The sequence below is a fragment of the Choloepus didactylus genome, chromosome 17, assembly GCF_015220235.1.
Source record: "Choloepus didactylus isolate mChoDid1 chromosome 17, mChoDid1.pri, whole genome shotgun sequence".
NCBI lineage: Eukaryota > Metazoa > Chordata > Mammalia > Pilosa > Megalonychidae > Choloepus > Choloepus didactylus.
In genome coordinates this window covers 29489935-29504579 of record NC_051323.1, presented here as the reverse complement: position 1 = coordinate 29504579, position 14645 = coordinate 29489935, and the positions used below count along the sequence as shown (strand labels likewise).

The 14645-nt window shown below is 45.5% G+C and overlaps 1 protein-coding gene across 1 annotated transcript in view; it reads left to right on the top strand.

Annotated features, from left to right (window-relative positions):
- The window catches only part of EHBP1 (EH domain binding protein 1), an 870491-nt gene that overhangs the window by 212329 nt on the left and 643517 nt on the right, over positions 1-14645 (top strand). The window contains exon 2 of the mRNA XM_037807056.1: positions 7603-7712. The gene's annotated coding sequence lies outside the window, so the exon portion shown is untranslated. The remainder of the gene's footprint in view (positions 1-7602; positions 7713-14645) is intronic.

The window sequence follows — 14645 nt, the reverse complement described above, 5'->3', positions numbered from 1 at the left end:
CCACACACTGGACAAAGGGGAGTGTGGTCCTTATGGCTTTCCCAATTACATTGTCACCCCTCATAAACTTCCTTTGTTTACAATCTTCTCCAAGATTCAAGGGTTCTGGGTTGTAGTTTGATAGTTTCAGGTATTTACTGCTAGCTATTCCAATTCTTTAGAACCTAAAAAGGGTTGTCTAAAGTGTGTGTAAGAGTGCCCACCAGAGTGACCTCTCGGCTCCTTTTGGAATCTCTCTGCCACTGAAGCTTATTTCATTTCCTTTCACATCCTCCTTTTGGTCAAGAGGATGTTCTCCGTCCCACGATGCTGGGTCTAGATTCTTCCCCGAGAGTCATATTCCACATTGCCAGGGTTGGTATCTTTTTAAATAAGTCACCCCTTTTCGTTTCTAGCTATGACCTGTGTGGGAGCAGTGGCTGCACTTCCATAGCTATGGGTGCTTCTGCTGGGAGGTGGTTTCTGGAATTTCTCTTTCCCTGGGTCAGCCGTGCGTCGGCAGCTGGAAGGAACCCGTTTCACCAAGCGGAAAGCTATTCCTAGGGAGAATGTGAACTTTACGGCCGGGCTGCTCAAAGCTTAGTTTATTCTCAACTGTCTTTCTCCCTCCCTTCTTCAATCACCCTTCCTGGCTTCAGAGGGGCCCCTTCACCTCTGAAGATGGAGGGCAGTGGCACTGAGGGGGATAATAGACCCTAGTTTTGCTACAATCTGCTAGCAATAGTAATTGTCTACAAGCTTATGAGATGGTCTTTTTACCAGATCATCAGATAAGTTGAGCTTCTATAATCCTAAGAATTTTCATTTCAAATAAAGCTTAATCATTAAGCACTATCAGAAACAAAGAGGGAAGAAAAAGTGTTGGGTGGAGTGTTGGCTCTTAAGAGATACTGGGTGGTATCAGAAGGATCTAAGGAATGTTGAAGGAGAAACACCCTCTCTTTTAAGGAATTTAATAATGGAGCGGTATCACACAGAATAGGTGAAGTTAAACTGCTCTAACAAGCATCACCAAATCTCAGTGGCTTTAAAAAAAGATTTTCTCACTCAGGCTATGGCCCATCTTGATTGCCAGCTGGATTCTGCTCACAGTAGCCCCTTGGCTGACAGAGCTATGGGTGGCTTTGCCAGAGGTGAGGAGCTCTGGAGAGTCTCTACACTGACAGTGAAATACTCTTGCCCAGAAGAGACACTCATTGTCTGGAAGCCATCACACAGCCCCACCCTAACCCAGAGGCTCAGGAAATACAATCCTATTATGTCCAGAAGCACAAGAGCTGGAAACATTTGAACAACCTCATAGTTAGCAATAGGAGTCAACTGATTTAGCTTTTAGAGCTTCAGAATGGTTCAAAACATGATTTCAGATTGTTTTAATCATTCAGTGGGCTCCAGGGCCACAAAAGCTTGGTTTCATGGCCCTGTTCTCCTGCTCTAGCCTAGAAAACTACCACCTGTGTTTATTTTCTCAAGAGTTTCTTTTAAGTCACTTTGTATCAAGTGGCAGTTGAGGAGGGTGGACAGTAATTGGGATTAGGAGGTGAGGTCCGGTATGGTAGACATGTCTATTTTAGTGATGCTTGGAGAACACAACTTTAGTTTGCATAAATAGAAAATGAAGATCAAGGGAGGGGAGAGAATCCCTTTATTCTGCTGCTCATACCCCACTTGACCCAGCTCTGTTCTGAGCACTATATGGGGAAGGCAGCTTCAACAAGCCGGAACCCAGGGAGGATTCCCAGGGGAGTTGGGAGACAGGAAGGCAATTGAAAGGGATACCTTGGCAACTGCTACAATTATTTGAAAGGCTGCCAGAAGTTTTTCCTTTTCTGGTCAGATGGTGTGGACGGTATCGTGAGTGGCGTGCTCATCATTGTAAGAGACCAAAGAAAGCTGGGAAGGGAGTTGGCCCTGCAGGGAGGAAGGGTGGTTGTAATAAGCAACTTCTCAGGTCTCTTCCAACTCTGTTATGGTATTTCTCTATTCAGTTTTTTTCTCAGAAATGAAAATAAACTTTACTTCCTGGGGAGAAAGTGAATGCCAGTTAAGGCTTTGTTACGTAAAGCCAGTGCTGGGAGCTCACAAATGCTCAACTGATAATCTCTCAAGAATCTTGAGTTTGGTGGTAGGGTCTTTACTTTACAGGTGAGGGAACTGAAGTTGTGAGAATGAAGGAAACCAGGCACATAGTCTTACAAGGTGTGGTTAAGTGTAGACTCTGGAGCCAAACTGCCTAGGTTTGAATCTTGGCTCTGCAGCTTTCTAGCTGTATGACCTTGGGTAAGTCATTTAACCTCTCTGTTCTATCCTTTGTAAAATGGAAATGATAGTACCTCATAGGGTTGTGATTAACTGGCTTAATATAGACAGAATATATTGAATCTCAGTTTTTTGGCACATAGTATGAACTAAAGAAGCATCATCTATTAAATTTTTAAAATCATTATCAATGTCTGAACTAAATTTAAAATACTGTAGGGATTTGATTTGAATAAATAGAAAAGAAAAACTAATTTCCTTCACTTTCTCCTGGCACCTAATGGAGATGTGACAATATTTTCCTCATTTGATGAAAAGGGCTCTGTCCTAGCATCTCAAGATACTCCAGGATGTAAGATTTCACTATTGGAGAGAAATAGATATAGTCCAAATCCATTAATCATGTTTAGATTAATGAGTTAAACCCATCTTTTAAGCTGTTAGCAGGAGAAGTTGTATACTTAGACCACCAAGTTTTGTCTTGACTAGTCAAGCCAGGAAATTGACAAAATCAAAATTTCCCAACCAGATCTCAAGCCACATTCTCTCCCAACTTCCCAACTTTACAACTGCACAAACTGAATATACTTTTAGAGTATTGTGTTTCCTCTAAGGTTTTGTATTTATTAGGCTCAACCTGAAGAGCAATTCTGCTTCAGAATCCATTCCCAAGTTTGGAATAAACTTAAATATAAATGCAACCAATAAGAACATGCTTCAGGTCAGTTTGAGGTAAAAATTCCAAAGGGGCTTGTGAGACTGAAGCACTACTGGTATGTTTTGTTGATAGTCCTCTCTACCCACACCACCCCATTCCACCCCTTTTTGGGCACAGATGTCTTCATTACAGTGATCATCAAATCCCAGCACCTCAGTGAGTCTTTGAGTGGTAACTTCCAAAGTGTTAAAATATGTGGTGAGAGCAATTAAGTAGGAGGTAAATTGAGGGGTTGGACTAGTAGTTTTGCACTGTTAGATTCTGCTTGTTTTTGAGACCAGCAAGGTCAACAGTCCCTGGTGGGACCCCCACAACCCCATGTGCACATTTACATGCACACATGGGCACAGTCCTGGCTCCTGGCTCCCACCTGGGTGAGAGACTTTTCTCCACACCCTGATTTGCTGGTTTACTTTCTGTCTGGGAGCAGGAAGCACAATTGGTGGGTGCAATGTTGGGCTGGGATTTAGGCTCTAGTATCAAATGAGTCCCTAAAAGGGTTTTAGACAAAGTCCCCTCTCTGAATCTGTCTTCTCAGCTCTATAAAGTCCATGCATGAGTTTAAAAAAGGAAAAAGGTTCTATTTCTAAAAGTTTCTAACTCACTGTGTCTTAAATAACTAGGAAGATTACTACTACTACTATGGTTAGTACTACCTGCATTATTGCCAGGTCTCTAAATTGTTGCTAAGCTATTTGGGGGAAAGACCATAAACCACTTCAGTGGTACAAAGTACCACCCAACCCCAAAACTGTCATGTTCTCAGAGTTCAGATGGGTTCAGATCTTATAACAGACATCAGCAATTTCAAAAACTCTGGTTCCCTTCAACATTCACCTTTGACTGACAAAATGATCCCAAAGTTCTCAAAACTAACTTCCCTTGTATAAAAAAGGTTGGGCATAGCTTATTTAACCTCTCTGTGCCCCATCTTCCTCTTCTATAAAATGGGAACCATAATAGTATCTACTTCATAAGGCTGGTGTCAAGATTAAATGAGTTAATACGAAAGAGTTTAGAACCATATATGGCATGAAATCCAAGCAAGGATGTGTAGTAGTTATTATAAGAATTACTTCTAGGGCTATATAGTGTCACAGGCCTTCTGGAAAACAGGACAACAGACATATAATGAACCAAAAACTAATGGCTCTTGTATCTAGATACCCCACTTCCGGAAACCCCACCTAAAGAAATACATAACTTGGAACACTCAGACCAGTATATTTATCACAGGGTTATTATAATAAAAATTAGAAACAAGGAGTTTCTCTTAAACTCTAATAAATTAGGGTACTGTCCTCTTGACTGACTCCTCTGTACTCACTAAAGGACTGTAGCAATACAGTATTTTCCCAAGTGGCTGCACCATTTTACAATCCTGCCACAATGTCTGAGAGTCCAGTTTCTCCACATCCTTGTCAATTCTTGTGATTGTCTGTCTTGCTGATTATAGCGCTCTTAGTGGGTGTGAAGGGGTATTGTGGTTTTACTTTGTATTTCCCTAATGCTAATGTACTTGAGCAGCTGTGCTCATTGGCCATTCATATTTCTTCTTTGGTGAAAAGTATGTTCGGCTGTGACTTTTTAAAATCCAGAGAAAGGGAGATTATAAACTTCCCTAGAGATGAAGGTGAGGGTCTGTCTGCTTCATTAGCTGCTTTACCCCAAATGCCTAGCACAGGAGTTTGAGACAGTAGAAGGTCATGTAACAAATCCTCACAAACTTGGTGGCTTAAAACAGCACACCTTTTTTTCCCTTACAGTTCTTGAGGTCAGAAGTCCAAAATCAGTGTCACTCGGCAGAAATCAAGATATCATGCAGGCTGAACTACTTCTGGAGGCTCTAGGGGAGAATCGATTTTCCTGCCTTTCCCAGCTTCCAGAGCTGCATTCGTTACATTCCTTGACTCCTTTAGTCCATCCTCAAAGCCAGCTGTGAATTATCATTAAATCTCTCTCTGCCTCTGTTGTCACATCACCTTCTTCTGTAGTAAAATCTCCCTCTTTTAAGAACACTTGCGATTGCAATAATCCAGGATAATCTCCCCATCTCAAAGTCCTTAACTTAATCACATCTACAAATTCCCTTTTGCCATATAAGGTAACCTTCCTAGATTCCAGGGATTAGGACTGAGATATCTTTGGGGGCCATTAGTCAACCTACCACCGTCAGTAACCATCTGTTAAAGGAACACAGCTTCCCTGGCTCATTAGTTTAGAGTTGGCTGAGGAAGATGACTGAGGGGAGCTGTTTGGAGGCACAGGTAGGCCTTGAAGTGATGTCAGAACCGTTCATTCTTTCCTTTTCCTTCTTACTCATCTCCTCTCTAAAAAACTCAATTGAGAGCATTTGAGGTAGGCAGAACTAGAACTCAGGGCCCCTAAAGCCCGAGTCCTCTCCGTCTCCGCTTTCTGCCCCCCTCCCCTCCAGGCCTACGGCCGCCACGCGGGGCCCGGGGTCTGTTGCTGCACAGAGGGCCCAGCCCCTTCCCTGCGAGGGCGGCGGGGACTACCGGGTCACGGTCTTTCCTCCGCCGTCCTTGGCAGCGGTCAGGCGGCATCTCCGCGCGCGGCCAGCAGAGGGCAGCATTTCCCGCGCAAAGGGTCGCCGGGGCCGCGGCGCGCCGGGAGGGTGGCTCTTCCCGGCTCCCCGGCGTTTCTTCAGCCGCCTTAAGTTTTGTTTCTCTTGCTGCTTCACCGTCTGAGGTGCCGAGCCATTTGCGTCTTCTTACCTTCTCATCCCAACCCGCTTCTCCCTGGCTCCCTCCGCTTCTAACCCTAGAGAAGGCAGAGAACCGCCTTCCGGCGTGGGCAGCGGGGAGTGGACTGAGGGAGCACAGGAGGGAAACGGGGCTTCCTCCCTCCTCGGGCCTGGAGGAAACGCTGGCGGAGGCCCGTGAAGGCGAGAGGACGGAGAGCCTGTGCGGCCGTGTGACAGTGCCCGTGAAGAATGAAGGCTGGGAGGGTCCGACGCCGCAGTTTCTTTGTGCACTGAAAGCTCGAGGAAGGACTTCCTGAGAGCAGTGAACTATTAGAGTTGGCATGAGTTTCTAACCGAGCACCTCAGATTATTGGCTTAAGTTTGTCTGACTCGGGAGACCCCATGGTCTCGTGGGCGAGTTTCCATCTTCAAGGCGGCCAGGCCCAGCTGCCTGGATGCAGAGGGTGGGTGAGGCCAGTGGGGTTGCAGTCTCCACTACTTTCGCTACTAGGGTCTGAGGGAAGCCAGGGAGAGGCCTTAGTCTACTCAGCTGCTCTGTCACCTGTTTGAGGCCTGACCTGAGCAGTTGTTCCAGCAGCCTTTGACCCCTCACTGCCTTGCCACCAAACCCAGAAATGGCTGTGCTACTGAACAGGAGCTAAGGTTTCAGGTTTTCTTTCTTGCACCATCGTTTTCCCCATGGCTTATTTCTCTAACATCAGAGAAGGCAAAAATTAGAGGCCAGATTCTTGTGTCATAAAAACACCCGAGCATGAGATCTGATTTTGCCTCTTAATAGCTGTGAGATTATGGGGAACCTTCTTCATCCCTCTAGGTCTCCCTTTTCTCACATGTTAAATGGGGATGCTGATAGTACTATCTAGGGCTACTACGTAGAATCACTGAGCTAATACATGTGAAGTGCCAAGGTTTGAGCTCAAGGCTTTTAGAAACTGAGGTCTGGGCATCCCAGAAGGGCACTGAGGCCAGCTGACGGGCCTGGCTGGGCAGCGAGACAGTGTCTGTGTGCGGAGGCCTGGTGGAGCACACGCCACAGGGCAGGGGAAGGAGGCTTCTGGCAAGGCTCTTGCAACTGCAGGATAACATAACCATGTCTGCAGCAGATCTGGGTCCAGGGCAGTTCTTTGGGGTTCCTGGATATTTGTGAGCATGACAGCCAGCCCAAAGCTGACTTAGACATGTTTGTCCTTCCTAATCAAAAAGAATCCCTTGCTCTGTTAATATGGAATTCTGCAGAGAGTGTGAGGACAAACTAAATTCTGATTTTGAAGTAAACGTAGCTTCAGTCTTTATCATGGAATAAAAATCCATTATGAATGTGAATCCTGTGGGTGAACCCATTTGTACAATATTTGAAGATCCTATTTAGATGAGGCCAAATTGAACCAAGGTGAGCCTTAATCCATATGGCTCGAGTCTTTATGGGCAAAGGAAATTTGGATGCTGTCTGTTAGAGGAAGTCAGTGGAAAACAGGACCAGACAAGGAGAGATATTGCTATGTGGTAGTTGAATTATATACCCCCTCAAAATTACCTTTTCTTAATCTGCATTTCTCTGGGTGTGAACCATTATGAATAGGACCTCTTGAAGTTGTTATTTTTAGTTAAGGTGGAGCCCAACTGCATGAGGGAGGATCTTAATCAGATTATTAGAGTGCTTTATATAAGCAGAAGAAATTCAGACATAGAGAAGGCCATAGGGAGAGGCCAGAAGTCAGTGGGAACCTGGAAAAGGAAGTAGAGGACATCACCATATGATGGGAAAGCCGAAGAACCCAAGGATTGCTAGCCAGTCAGAAGGCTATCAATCCTGGGAGAAAGCAAGCCTTCCAGTCTCTGAAACCATGAGACAATAAATTCCCATTGTTTAAGTTAACCTGTGGCTTGGTATTTGTCATAGGATCCTGGAATCTAAGACACCATGTAACGGAAGACTGACTGAATGCTACAGACTCTGGGAGAAAGTAGGCCTGTGAATACCTCAATGTTGGACTCCTTGCTTCCAAAAACGTGAGATTCATGTTGCTTTAGCTAACCCATTGCATGGTATTTGTCATAGCAGCCCTGGGAAACTAATACAGCTGCTGTGAGAACTTGTGTACAGTGGTGTATGGATGTGTTTTTACTTCTCTTGGGAAATAGCTAGGAGTGTATCTTTTGAGTCATGTGGTTTTTCTACTTGTATAATTTCTGATTGAAAATTGCTGTAAGATGGTTGGAGAATTGCTTGTCTCAGTCAGACGTGATAGGGAGAATGCCACAGGTATTGAAGGTCATTGGTTTGTTTTTGTGAATAATAGGCAACATATCTGTCTGGGAGGATGCTCAGGCATACTACCTCTTCAGGGCATCTGCTGCAGCCGTGGAGAAGCAGGGTCTCAGCTTGACCTTCAGGGGCCCCTTATACCTCACTGAAAGATGCAACAGTTTGGATTTAAGGGGCTGTTTCTTTGGAACTTATCGTTGGTGTGGTTCAAGTCAACGTCACAGAGCTGGCCTGGGTCACAGTTGCTGGGTGTTGTTGACACAGAGCCCCTGTTTCTCTCCTTCTTACCCTGTCACTATGTGATCATCAGCGTTCTCATTTAGTTCCCTTTCCAGCTGTCACAGCAAGAGACATCTGGAAGGAATAAAACCAGGACTCACACTTTTGTTATTACAAACAATGCCAGCACTAAATTACACACTCACTTATTTTACAAAACAAACTGTAATGCCTAATTCTTTTCTTGTGGTCTGCATGAGCACCTAACCTGGGGGGAAAAGAGAATGTGTACAATTGGCCCAAATGTTATTATAATATTATAAAAAATGTCATCTTGTGAGAAACACTTTTTGAATACTGGATTTTTCTCAGGTCCTGATGAGATGGTTTTCCATAAGTAAGCAAACAAAGAGGACAAATTATAGAACTAAGAAATACTAAAAATAGGGGAGGCGGATCTCATGCCTCGTGTAGCTGGTAACTGAATAGAGCCACTGCCTTCCTCGACAGAATGAGGACCATTACATACCATTTAGCCAGGCACAGGTACTGTTCTCTCTGGTCTCAGGAAAACCAACTACTAGCCCTCCTATGATCTTATTTAGTTTTCACAACAAACCTAAGGGCAGAAATGATTGCTATACACATTTTGATTGTCTACACAAAGATGATGAAATTGAGACTCCATGAAGTAGACCAGTTGTCCCGTCTCAGTTGCTGCACTTTGGTAGGTGGAGTGAGCTTGTTAAGGGGAGCTGTAGAGCAAAGTCCCCATTGTTGGGTCTTTGTCTCAGCCATTGAGCTTCTAGTTTTCTTTCCCCCACAGTGTTTCTACATGCTTGTCATAAATGTCTCAGGACCATCGGTTACTCTTATCCACAAACCTCTCACCCCCTTCTTTTCAATGAAAGGCTTCACCTTTATGTCCTCTCATCAGGAAGCCAGTTATCAGACCTGGGCATCCCACTTGAACAGCAGACTATTGTATCTTCTTTCATTTTCATCTAGTTTACTCAAAGAAGTTTCTTGGAGCCCATCAGTTGGATCCAAGAAACAGCACTGTAGTTGTGAAGGTTGCATTTTTTTTTCTTCAGTCATCATTTCCAGAAATAGCATTTTTTTCTAAGATAAAGTCCTTTCAGAATTGGATGCCTCTTGCTCAGTCCTGTTGGCTCCAGGCACCACCATTAACTTTCAGAACTTGGTGTCCGCAAACCTCCCTCTCTGACAGGGGTCACGCAGACTTAAATGTGAAATAGAATTTATCCTTTTACCACCATTCCCTCTTCAAAGTTCCTGTATGTCTCTGTGTCTTTTGTAGGATAGACATGAGTCCATAAAGTCAAGAGAGATTCCTTTATTCTTAGGTCATGCTTCCATCATAGTTATAGGCTGTGAGTGCAGTTGTCATGGCCTTGTGTGTCTCTCTGGTTTAGAAAGTCCTTCCCCACTTAACAAAAATAATAATTCCACCCTTTTCTGTTTTATAAGGTAGAATATCATTCACTCAATTTGAATCCAGAAAAAAATAGATGCTGAGTGCTATCACTCACCATTCCTGCCATGTGTAGTTCATCTTTTGGGCTTTCTTAGATATCTCCCAATACTAATTTGTGAGTATTATTACTGCTGAAAAATGTTGTAATTCATTATTTGCAAAATAATTGTTATTTTAATAAACTCTGTCAGTCTATAACATATTAGATTGAGGATTTATCTAAAGAAATAAACCACACAATAATTTCTCCACCTTTGAAACTAAAAGAGTAACTCTTGCCTCATTCAATTCTACTTTCAATTTGATGCATACCTAATTGCCAGGCACCCTGGAGAACAAAATGGTATTAGTCCCTACTTCCATCTAGTGGAGAAGATGAGCAAGAAAATGACTACCTAACAAGGTTGTGGGGGGAAAAGCCAGTTCTTATGGCTGGAGGGATGGGGATGACTTGGTGGAAGAAGGATCTCTTGAAAGATGTGGCTTTTGATGTTAGAGAATGGGCAGAAGGTCCCATACACAGAGGCACATATAAAGGTGATGTGCGTTTTTCCAGAGAGGAACTGGGGCCTAGGGTCTCTGGCCAGCCCCTTGGACTGAGTAGGCCCCTTCAGCTTGTTGGTTTCCTGGAATCTGGGAAAACCCAGTGTTTCCAGGGCTGAGACCTTGAACTCTGCCCTCTGGTGTGCAAATGCATTCAAATTGCTTCAGCCTGGTTGGGATTTGAGATGGGCAGGCCAAGTCAAGGAATGAGAGATGGAGGTGAGCCTGACCTCGGAGACCTGAAAGGGCAGCACTGTTTGCCCTCACCTAGATATTCCATCGCTTCCAGTTCAGTTCCTCTGCTCTTGACTGCCAGAGCTGGTTGTGCTGGTTCCCTGCAGGCCAGCGTCCTTCTTGGCCATTCACCCTGGTCAGGGGTTGTAAATGCTTTTATTGAAATTTAATTATAATTGCATCAAGACATAAGCTTTTTCTATAGCAAAATTTTATAATTTTAGAAGAGGAGACTTTTCTCCAGCTCCCTCTCCCAATATTAACCAGTAGCGAGTGCCTGGAAAACAGTGTCCTTCCCCTCTACTTGGCCCAAGGAACCTGGCTCTTTTAGGGAAATGCTGTGAGGGGCTCAGAGATGATCAAGTCCACTGTTGGTCAAAGTGTGGCCAGGGACGGAGGATGGCCCAGAATCATCTGGAGGCACTTGTTAGCTGGGCATGTCCCTGGGCCTCATTCTAGATCCCCTGAATTTGATCTCTGGGGTGAGCCTGGGCTCTATCATCACACAAGCTCTCCAGGTGATAGAGTCTGAAATCCTCTGAACAAGCCCCATGCCCTCATTTGATATCCAACAGGTGGCCTGGAGCCTGATGGTTAAAGGGATTTGTCCAGATACTAGGCCTTCACAAGGGGGAGCTGGGACAACAGCCCAAGACCACTTCCAATCCCACACTTGTCATCTCACTTACCACCACTGTTCCTCACTTCTGCTTTCTCTAACCATGGTGACCAAGTCCTGGACAGTGGCTAGGCTTCCCTAGGACAATCCCCTCCTCTGTCCAGCCCCCAGTCCTCCCGCAGGTCCAGCTTCCGCTTGCCCTGGGTCCTGGCCCCAGCCCCATGTGCATGTGCATCTTCCCAGACACCCCTACTCGGAGCGTCCCTGACCTTCCTCTGCTGCAAAGTGAGCAAAGGCGAGAGAGGTGGCAACACATTAGCACAGAAGAGCCCTGAAACCAGCTCCAGGTTCTAACCTTGGATGACTTTGAGTAAGTCACTGACTCTCTCTGGCCTGTGCAGGACGTCAGTCAGTATGCGTGTGCTTTTGACTCCCCATTCTAGCTTAGTGTACCCCACCCCTAGGCCAGGGAAGACAAGTTGACTAGACCAACCCACAACATCAAATCCCCACTGGACCAAGGCAACCCCTGGTTTTGCTCACTACTTTGTTTCCAGAGGCTTGCACAGCACTTCCACGTAGAAGGGGCTCCACAAATACTTGTTGAATCATGAATAAGTGTGAACTGAGAGGCACAGAGGTGTAATGGTGGTGGGGGGAGGCACTTGAGCTGAAAAGGCCCCTTCCAGGCTACACTTCCTGCCAATGAATTCTAGTAAACTCTTTCCCTGGAATCCTTTCAATAACCTCCACTTTATACTTGAGGTATGATTATAATCAGTAAAGCCCATTCTAGTAGGTGGTCTGTAAAAAGATGGTCTGGATAAGATGGTCCCTGCTCCTCCTTTCCTACCTCTTCTCTCAGTCTTTCTCCCAACCCCACCCCTTGGCCTCAGGCTTACCCACCCCTCCCTGCTGGCCTCTGCTCTCATGAGTCCCTTGCCCCTCAGGGGGCAACCTGCCCATTCTTTTCCCCTGTGCCAGGACTTGGGAGTGTCAGTGACCAGACCTCCCACCTCTTTCCCCATAACTGTGTGGGCTGGGAAAAGGAGAGGAGCTGGGTGATCTTCTGGCTCCACCTGCTCCGGATGTGTCCCCCTGCCTCTATCCTTCCCTTCCCCAGTCCATCCTCAGGCACTTCCGGAGCACCAGATCCTGCCCTGAGCAGCCTGGGGGAATCCAACAAGAGGCACTGTTCATGTTTTACAGAAACTAGGGTGGGCCTGGGGGAGAAGGCCCCACACTGGAAAATCAAATGATGGTGAGAGGTGTCACATGCCGGCACACAGTTCTCTCCCTGGTGAGGAGGTTGGGAGCCGAGGGGTCAGGAGTCATTCACTGCCTTGGCACCTGAGTTCTGACTTGATGGCTTATTGGTAATAGGACTTTGGGCAAGTATTTCAGGTCTGAGCCACAGTATCCTCACCCATAAAATGGTGGAAACAGTGACCCTCATGAAGTACAAAACCACCTTTAGGCCCCACCACAGTAATAACTGTTGCAGGCTGATGGGTATAAATGCAGTGAGCAAACGGGGGAGAAACAAGATAATTGTATTGTCTCAAAGTGTCCCCCCCGCAAGGTACCAATTACAAAGAGAAAAATAGTTAACTTTACTCCAGAGAAACCTGGCAGACGCCACCCTAATCAAGCGCTTAAGGGTCACCTGACCCGGGCACTAAGACTTATGGAGATCACGTAACCCCCTGTTGGCCGCACTGAGAGAGACACAACCTCACTTCTGTGATATTCTTGCCCAAAGTGCACAACTTCAATCTACTCATGAGAAAATAGATTGAGAGACTCTACAAAATAACTGATCGTTACTCATCAAAAGAGCCAAGGTCATAAAAGATAATGCAAGACCAAGGAACTGTTCAGTAGCTGAATGAAATGTGCAATCTGGGAACAAAAAAGGATGTTGGGGTTTTGGGGAGTGGTGAAATTCAATCAGGATTGTAGTTAATAGGGTTGTGCCGATGTTCATTTCTGGATTTTTATCCTAGTACTTTGGTACTGTAAGATGCTGACCTTGGGGAAGCTGGGTGAAAGGAACAGGAGAGCTCTCTGTACTATTTTTGCCAATTTTCTGAAAAGCTAAAATTATTTCAAAACAAAAACATTTTAAAAAAATGACTCTTAGGGTCTTTGTGAGGGCACAGTAAGTACACAACAAGTTTTAGTCTCTATTAGCGTCATTGTTATTTAGTTTGACAAATACTAAGGGTGGCATGTTGAGAAGAGGGCGGGAGGAGCAGCACAAGCTGAGACCTGGAGGCAAAAAGGTGTGTTTAGGAGAGACAAAAGCAGACAGGCCAAAGGAGAAGGCTGTGAATTTTTTTTTTTTTTTTTTTTTTTTTAATGTGGAAGTTATGGGAAACGATGCAGGAAAGGCATTAGGAAAAGGCCTCTCATGCCACACTGGAGAGCCCCCTTCAGCTAGAGAAGGGCAGTAGGAAGTGCCTACATGAATAAGTGGCAACAGAACTATGAAGTTGCTGCATTTCCAAAATGTCTAAGTAAGGAGGGCCCCTCACTGCCCTGCAGAGCTGTAGGACAAAGGAAGTGGGTGGGTAGAGGGAATTTGCTATAGTTTTGAATGTAGATTTCTACACCAGTCGGGGAGAGTGAAGAAAAATCCAGCCAGTAGGATAGGATGAGGGAGAGCTGGTACAGGTGGGGTGGCACTGTGGTTGGTGTTCTGGAGTGAAGGGGCAGTGAAAGCAGGTAGAGATGGAACCCCTGAGCAGCCCTGGGTAGCTGAGCATCCTGAATGGAAACCCAGGCAGAGCCTGTTCACTGCTTCCAGGTCCCAGATGCTGAAATGCAGTTGGGAGAAGAAAGACACGGGGAAATAGTTCAGGAACAGTCAGTGTCTGCTGGGAAGGTAAAGCAAATGCAGTGTGAAATGGGACTTACTGTCTTCAGAGAGGTGGTAGGCCTGACTGCTTGGCCACATGAGGAAACTGAAGCTGAGGTTCCAGTTCAAACTCACTGTATGGGTGAGAGGGATTGGTTCTATCCAGAGCTTCCTAATGCACCTGGAGGTACATTCCCCACCCTCCCTGAGTCAGAGGTCTCATGGAGCAGCCTCTCTGAGGAATCAACCATCCAGGACAGAATGGAATACCTGGAGGACCTGGGTTAATAAGGCCTACTAGGGGCTCTTGCACCAAGAGCAACTGCAGGGCTTTGTCCTGGTCCCTCAACCCATCACCTTCCCTCTGAGAGGAGAACTCCAGCAGAAGTCAAAGCAAGTGACACATGAATGTGACTTGCTATGTTTGGGCAAAGGCGTGGGTGGCTCAGCTGCATGAGAGTGTCTTAGTTCAGCGTTCTCAATCCTGGCTGCCCATTAGAAACACCTGGAGGCTCCTTTTTAAAAAGCACCAATACCAGGGTCCCAGCCCCTCGAGATTCCAATCTTATAGATTCTGGGAGAGACCCAGGAATAGAGAGTTTTAGAGCATCAGTAGTTTTGTTCTTTAACTTTTTATTGTGGAAAATAGTAGAGCTAAAGGAATAATAAGCACCACCACCCCAATGTACCCATCAGCCCACTTA